The sequence below is a fragment of the Marmota flaviventris genome, chromosome 8 (genome assembly GCF_047511675.1).
Source record: "Marmota flaviventris isolate mMarFla1 chromosome 8, mMarFla1.hap1, whole genome shotgun sequence".
In the NCBI taxonomy this organism is placed as follows: domain Eukaryota; kingdom Metazoa; phylum Chordata; class Mammalia; order Rodentia; family Sciuridae; genus Marmota; species Marmota flaviventris.
Window position 1 is genome coordinate 86,866,051 of NC_092505.1, and position 7,941 is coordinate 86,873,991.

General features: G+C 36.9%; 1 pseudogene; it reads left to right on the top strand.

Moving 5' to 3' along the window:
- Positions 1 to 6,581: 6,581 nt before the first annotated feature.
- On the top strand, positions 6,582 to 6,968 carry LOC114098115 (cytochrome c oxidase subunit 7A2-like, mitochondrial pseudogene; annotated as a pseudogene).
- The last annotated feature ends 973 nt before the right edge of the window (positions 6,969 to 7,941 follow it).

Consider the following 7,941-nt stretch of genomic DNA (forward strand, 5'->3'; position numbering starts at 1 on the left):
GGGGGCTCCAGACAGAGTCCCACCCAATTAGTTAGGCATCTGACCACTGACCAAATCTGGCCCATGCCACTGGCCTGCTCCTGCTTTCTGTCTTACAAAAGCATTGCCAGAGTAAACTGCTTGAGCATTGGATCATCTCACTACTCATCTGTGATGACAATTAAACTGAAGAGGAGGAGTTGCCTCTGAGGAAGGGAATTGAGTAAGAGCACACAAGAGCTCGAATCATGACAGCATATCATTTTAAACTATGGAAAACCAGAAATGAAAAATAAAGGATCCTGAAAGAACCCAGAAAGGAAACAAAAAAAAAAAAAACCACATTAACTACAGAAGAAAAAAGGTCAGAATTATATCAGATTTCTCCTGCTATGATACCATGCAAGAAAGAAGAATGTGAAGTGAAATATTTTAAGTGTGCTGAGAACAAAATTACCAACCTAAAGTTCTGCACCCTGTGAAGTTATCCTTCAGAAGTGAAGTCAATAGGGACATAGTTGAACTTGACACCACCATCACTCTGCTGGATATGATTGACATCTAATTGACTCCTTCATATATAATTGTACAGCAGGAAAGTATACTTTATTTTCAAGTTCTCATGGAACATCCACCAAGACAGAGCACATTCTAGTCTATAAAATATCTTAACAAATTTTAAAGTGCCTTGACCTGTGCAACATCAACAAATATCACTCTAGTAGGGGTGACTGGAAATGGAGAAAAACACAGATACAAAGAAAACACAGATCATTCTCAAGTAAAGCTGGGGCCCCGTGGGACACTGCACTCTGATGGGGGAACAGTGACCCAGAACTAGCTCCACAAGTTAATTATATAGGATATCATGATCAGGAAGTTAAACTATAGGGGCATTGTAAATTGTTTAAGACTTGTGAGTAAACAAGAGGCTTCTTTGGGCACTAAAAAGTTACATAGCTATAAACATTTCGCCTCTATCCTGCTGACCTGGGAAGCCCATTGTACTGGAACTAACAGTTTTTTGTAAAAAAAAACTGTTAGCATCAGAGCCCTGTGTCAAGGCTGCTAACATCCTTGTCTTTTGACAAGGAATGTTTCCCAGGCTTGGCTTTGCAGGATCAGCCAGTGACGAGGGGCTCATCTGCTTTCCACATTAAAGAATAGAAATCATACATTGTCTGCTCTTAGACCAATATAAAATTAAACTATAAATTAACACCAGAAAGATAGAAGAAAGATCCCAAGATACTTGAAGATTGAACAACATACTTCTAAGTAACACAAGGATCAAAGAAGAAACCCAAGAAATTTTAAAATATTTAGAATTGGATGAAAATTAAAATACAATTTATCAAAATTTGTGAGATACAGGAAAAACCCAATGTTTTGAGGGAAATCTGTATGTGTGTGTGTGTGTGTGTGTATGTATGTGTGTGTATTCAATGTGCAAGTGGAATTTATCCCAGGAATTCAAGGCTATTTCATCATTTGAAAATCAGTTCATGTAAAAAAAAAAAAAAAAAAATATATATATATATATATATATATATATATATATATATATATATATATATATATTTGTGTATATATGTATATATTATATGTATATATTAGACAAGAAGAAAGATTTTAAATTAATATTCTGTTTCCACTTTAATAAACCAGAAAGAGAAAAGCAAATGATATTCTAAGTAAGCCAAAACCCAGGAATAATAAAGATTAGAGAATAAATTAAAGTAAAAATTGAAAATCAGTAGAGAAACAAATAAATCAAAAAGCTGGTTCTTTGAAAAGATAAATAAAAACCAACGAGCCACTGGTTAAGCTAATTAAAAAAAGAGAAGATAAAAATTGATAACATAGAAATGAAAGGGCGCACAATCACAGACTCCATGGACACTAAAATATAATAAAGAAATACTATGAAATACTCTATGCCCAGAAATTTGATAAACTAGATGAAATAGACCAACTGAAAACAGTCTGATGAATGTACACAAGAAGAAAGTAAAGCAAAATAAGTTTCTATCTATTGAGGAACTTGAATCAATAGTTAATAACCTTCCAAGTCAGAAGCACCAGCCTACATGGTTTCATCAGTGAATTCTATTAAACATTTAAGAAAGAATTTTTACCAATTTTCTACATTTTTTTTTCCAGAAGCTTTAAGCACAGGGACTAATTTACTAACATTCTGTTAGGCCAGGATTATTCTACTAAAAAACAGATAAAGGGAATTGCAAGAGAAGGAAACTATGTCCAACATCTCACAAACATTGATGCTGACATCCTCAACAAAATAATAACAAATTGAATCTAAAAAATGTATAAAAATAAGTATATATAATGACCAAGTAGAATTTATCTCAGGATTTCAAGGCTACTTTATCATTTGAAAATCAATTAATATAATCTCTCACATCACCAAGCTAAAAAGAAATAAATCACATAATCTTATCCAAGATGCAGAAAAAGCATTTGAAAAAAACCCAACACCCATTTATGACAAAAACTCTTTCATTAACCTAGAAATAGATGAGAATTTCCTCAACTTGATAAATAACGCAAGGAACAGGCACAGAGAAGGAAGAATAAAACTGTCTTTGTTTTCAAATAACATGATTATCTGTGTATATAATTCAAAATGATTAACAAAAAAATTCCTGGAACTACTAAGTAATTATAGCAAGGTTACAGGATACAAGGACGATATACAAAAGTCCATCACTTTCCTTTATCCAAGCAATGAGGCCAAAAACAAAATAGCATTTATATTAGCAATCTCCTAAATAAAATGTTTAGGTATTAATCTGATGAAATAAGTACAAGATCCATTTGAGGAAAAATATGAAACTCTTGATAAAAATAAATCAAAGAAGAACTAATAAAAGAACTTCACAAAAATTAACTAAAGATGAATCATAGATCTCAATGGAAAATGGAAAAGTACACAACTCCTAAAAGATAACATAGTCTCTGTTCATCAGTAAGAATACACAATATTGTCAAGATTTCAGTTCTTCCCAATGTATAGAGTCAATGATAGTAAAAAAAAAATAGCAATTATTTTGTGAATATCAACAAGCTGATTCTAAAGATTATATATAGAGAAAAATGTCCTAGTCTGGCCAACACAATATTGAAGATGAAGATCAAAGTTGGAGAATTGACATAATTCGACATTAGGACTTACTAAAACACACAATACTCAAGGCTGTGTGATATTGGCAAAATAATGGACAAATAGATCAATGGAATAGAGTAGAGAGCCTTGGAATACACCCATATAAATATAATCAAGTGATCTTTGACAAAGGAACAAAGGATCTTCAATGGAGAAAAAGAGAGCCTTTTCAAGAAATGATGCTAGAATAATTGGATATTCACATGCAAAACAATGAATCCAGACATTGATCTTACATCCTTCACAAAAATTAACTCAAGATGGATCATAGATATTAATGGAAAATGAAAAACTATACAACTCCTAAAAGACAACATAGGAGAAAATCTTGGATAACCTTGGATATGTAATGAATTTTTAGATAAAGTGCCAAAGGTATGATTCATGAAAGAATTAATAAAATGGATTTCATTAAAGTTAAAAACTTCTGCTCTGTGATAATACTGTCAAACTAACGAGAAGATATACCACAGACAGGAAAAATATTCATAAAGGGCATATATGATATGGAACTGTTATACAAATAACTCTTAAAACCCAGTAATAAGAAAATAAACAAAGTTGATTTTAAAAATGAGGCTAAGACCTTAACAGATGCCTTCCCAAAGAAGATATACACATGGCTAATAGGTATATGAAAAGAAGCTTCACATCAGGGAAACACAAATTAAAACAATGAAATATCACTTCACTGTAGGTTCTTGTACCACTGTACCTATCAGAATGGTCCAAATCAGAACACTGATGATATCAAATATTGGCAAGAATACAGACAACAGGGACTCTCATTCAATGCTGGTGGGAAATGCAAAATGATACAGCCACTTTGGAAGATATTTCTTATAAAACTAAAACTACTCTTACCATACAATCCAGCAATCAAGCTCTTTGCTATCTAGGCAAGGTGTTGGAAACATACATCTCTACAAAAATTCACACAGAGATGTTTACAACAGTTTTATCCATGATCGTCAAAACTTGGAAGCCAACAAGATATAGCTAAATGGATAAATAAGTTGTGCTACTTCCACATAATGGAATATTTTTCAGCACTAAGAATATACCATGAAAAGTATAGAGGGCCTTTAAATGCTTATTATTTAATTATTATTTATTATTTGCTTATTATTTAATTATTATTATTAATAAGTAAAAGATGCTAGTCTGAAAAGGCTATCGTGTATGATTCTGGTAATATCACATTTGGGAAAAGACACAACTAAAGACAAGAAAAAGATCAGTGGCTGCTAGAGTTTCAGGAGGTAGGAGGGAGGAATGAATATGTAGAGAACAAAGGATTTTTACAAAAATGAGGGGCGCGGTCTCCTCTGCCTTGGCTTCCAGGCAGGGGCCCGGTGTCTGCTGACTCTGGACAGCCAAGAGAGGAACTGGCCAACCCTAGACACCAATTTTCAAAGTGTGATATGAATTGAGCCAGAGGGAAGATGGCGGCGAATGGAGTGCATCACCCCTGTGTACCGCGTCACTGTGCGGGTGAATGACGAGTTAGAATGGCCAAAAGATATCTTGTTAGGAATTTCCTGCAAAATTGGGGTGCACTAAAACCTAGAGGAAGGATTTCAATCGCCTGAGAATCGGTTACTGGGGCTCAACTGCGAGAGATTTGTCCGCCCAGAGATTCAAGCTGCTTATTCGGTGGCTCGCCTGCTCTAGAGACTGCGGCGTGTGCCGGGAAACGGCATCCCTAGAAACGGGCGAGCTAGCAACGCAGAGATATGGCGCTGCTGATTCTGCGGGCTCCTGCCAGCTGTGCCCTCATTGTGCTCAGTGCTGAATTCTGGGTTTGAGACGGGGAAGGAAGCGGTCCAGTTCTGTTCTCCACACTGGTCAGACCACCGAGGAAGCCAGCGGCCAACCATCTTGGAGAGCTGATGTCACCATTGCCAGTTTTCGACTGATCACAGCTCATTCAGCGATAGAACAGGTCTGTGACATCTTGAACATCCCCCATACAGCGGGGAAATCACATAAAATCTCTCCCCAGCTTTCCGGGAGCGTGATTAACAGAGTGAGCGTGAGTAGAGGCGTGGGGGAAAGGTAAACGCACCTGACCCCCAACTCCTCCCTCCCACCAGCAGCGAGAATGAAACTGTCTTGCCAGCTCTAGGAGGAGGGGCTAGTGGAGGGAATCAAAACAATAAGGTGCTGGTTCCCAAAAGCTGCACTCCACGTCCAGGAAACTGCAGGCACAAAGTGCAGTTTGAACTGCCAAGAGGTATCACACTGGGAAAGGCCTGGCTGACAGGAGAAGCCAGGGGACTAGAAACCAGGAATTAACCTAAGCTAACAGGTTTTGAGAGACACCAGTGGGGGGGGGGGGGAGGAGGGAGCAGCCTCACACGGTTTGTTTCCTACAGCCCCGAGGGCAAAATCTTGGCCCGGAAGGCACAGCACCACCTACTGGAAGTGAAGAAAATACAAGCCTAACAGTGCCTTTTTTCTTTTAATTTTTTAATTTTAATTTTTTTTCTTTTCTACAATTATACTATTATTTTTTTAAATGTAATTTTTATTGTACTGCATTTTATTACTATTTTTTATTATCATTTCCTTTTCTTTTCTATTTTTTTCTCTTTCTTTCCTCTCTCCCTCTCTCTTTCTTGGTTTGCTTCCTTACCTTTTCCCCATCTTTCCTCTTAAGCATGACCACCCAGATTATGTACAACTTACTAAATGCAAATAGATGAATACTACGAATTGGTCCATAGTCCGCCTAAGCCCTTAACTACCCCCAAGTACTCCTGTCTATTCTCTTGTTAATATCCACCTGCATTGGAGCAACCCCCCAAAGAAGCTAACATATACTAACCTCCATGCCATCAAAGCGCCCGACCTCAACATAAAATCCTAAGTTCAAACCTCAATTCTATATATGCCATCAAATTCTGTAGGCCTCTAATGAAACTAATGAATTTACCTTAATTCACAATTAAATCCAACATCTCTAAACATTGTCTCCCAACGCATAGGAGAGATATTGGAACTATAAAAACCAAAACAAATTTAAAGAAGAAAACAGAAACACAGCAGTCAAACAGAGTGGGAAAGCAACGTGAGCACCATGAAAAAAACAAGGGAAAAAAAGGATTACAAACAATGCAGGACAACTTAAATTCACAGGAGAACCTAGAGGCTTCAGAAAAATGGACAGAGAAAGAACTCAAGGCATACCTAACTCAGATGGAACGGAATCTTAGAGAAGACATTAGACAGCAAGTCCAAACAATGAAAGTATACTTTGAAAACGAATTAAATAGGCAAATTCAAATGGCAAAGAATGAGCTATACCAGGAGATAGAGATTTAAAAAAAAAATCAAACAGTAATCCTAGAAATGCAAGAAACCATAAACCAAATTAAAAACTCAAACAAGAATATTACAGCCTTCTCTGGGGCGGTCGCGCAGGCAGCGGCTGCGGGAAGCTGGACACCAGCATAATGTATTACAAATTTAGTGGATTCACGCAGAAATTAACTGGAGCATGGGCTTCAGAAGCCTACAGCCCACAGGGATTAAGGCCAGTGGTTTCCCCTATCATATTTGCCACACCGACTAAACTGACCTCTAGTCCCACTGGTTATGATTATGCTGGGAAGAACAAGGTTCCAGAGCTACAGAAGTTTTTCCAGAAATCTGATGGCGTGTCCGTCCATCTGAAACGAGGCCTTCCTGACCAAATGCTTTACCGGACCACCATGGCGCTGACTGTGGGAGGGACCGTCTACTGCCTGATTGCCCCCTATATGGCTTCACAGCCCCAAAACAAATAAGTTAGGCTACAGAGGACTAGTTTTTTTTTTGCATAAACCCTTTGAAATTTCATTGTCCCCTCCCCCACTTGGATGATTTACTGAACATTTTTTCAAAAAATAAAAAAGAGAAAGATAAGACAATATTTTGGTTTGCTTATGAAATGCATATGGCCTGTCAGATGCCAGGTTCATTTGACAGTTAAAACTATTGTTTAAAGACACACACTGCACTGTGTTTTGGAGCTCCTGATTTCCCTGGAGGTTCTGGATGAAGGTTGCACACAGGCTCATTAACATAAGTCTGTGCTGAGGTCCTCTGGGACTTGGGAATGCATTTTTAAGCATGGAGCACAGAAGCCTTTCTGGATTTGGATGTGACTGAGAATGGAAGATGGAATCTAAGGCCAGGTTCATGAAATGAGGGGTTTGAGTCAGTAGTCACCTTGGGAATTTTTCCATCTTACAGCAAAATGTTAATAGCAATTATTTGCAGCCTGCCTGTATTCATTGGGCAGTTTATTTCAAAGGGTTATATGCCTCATCCCAGATCTTTAGTGAAATTTTATGTGTAATTGTTGTGTACTCCATCACGGGAACAGAGAACACCTGTTTAGTGTTGCACTTTATATTGGTGTCTGTCTTGTTAATGCATCTGTGCCACAAATTCTACTTTATCTCTTAAAGACTTGTTATGGCTTTAAATTATGGTTCATTTTGACTATGGAATAAATATGTGAATGAAAAATTAAAAAAAAAGAATATTACAAATAGACTAGATCAAATAGAAGTCAGAACATCAGATAATGAAGACAAAGTGTATCAACTTGAAAAGAATATAGTCAACACAGAAAGGATGCTAAGAAATCACCAGCAATCTATCCAAGAGATATGGGATGTTATAAAAAAAACAAACTTGAGAGTCATTGGGATAGAAGAAGGTATAGAGGATCAAACCAAAGGAATGAACAATCTATTGAATGAAATAATCCTAGAAAACTTCCC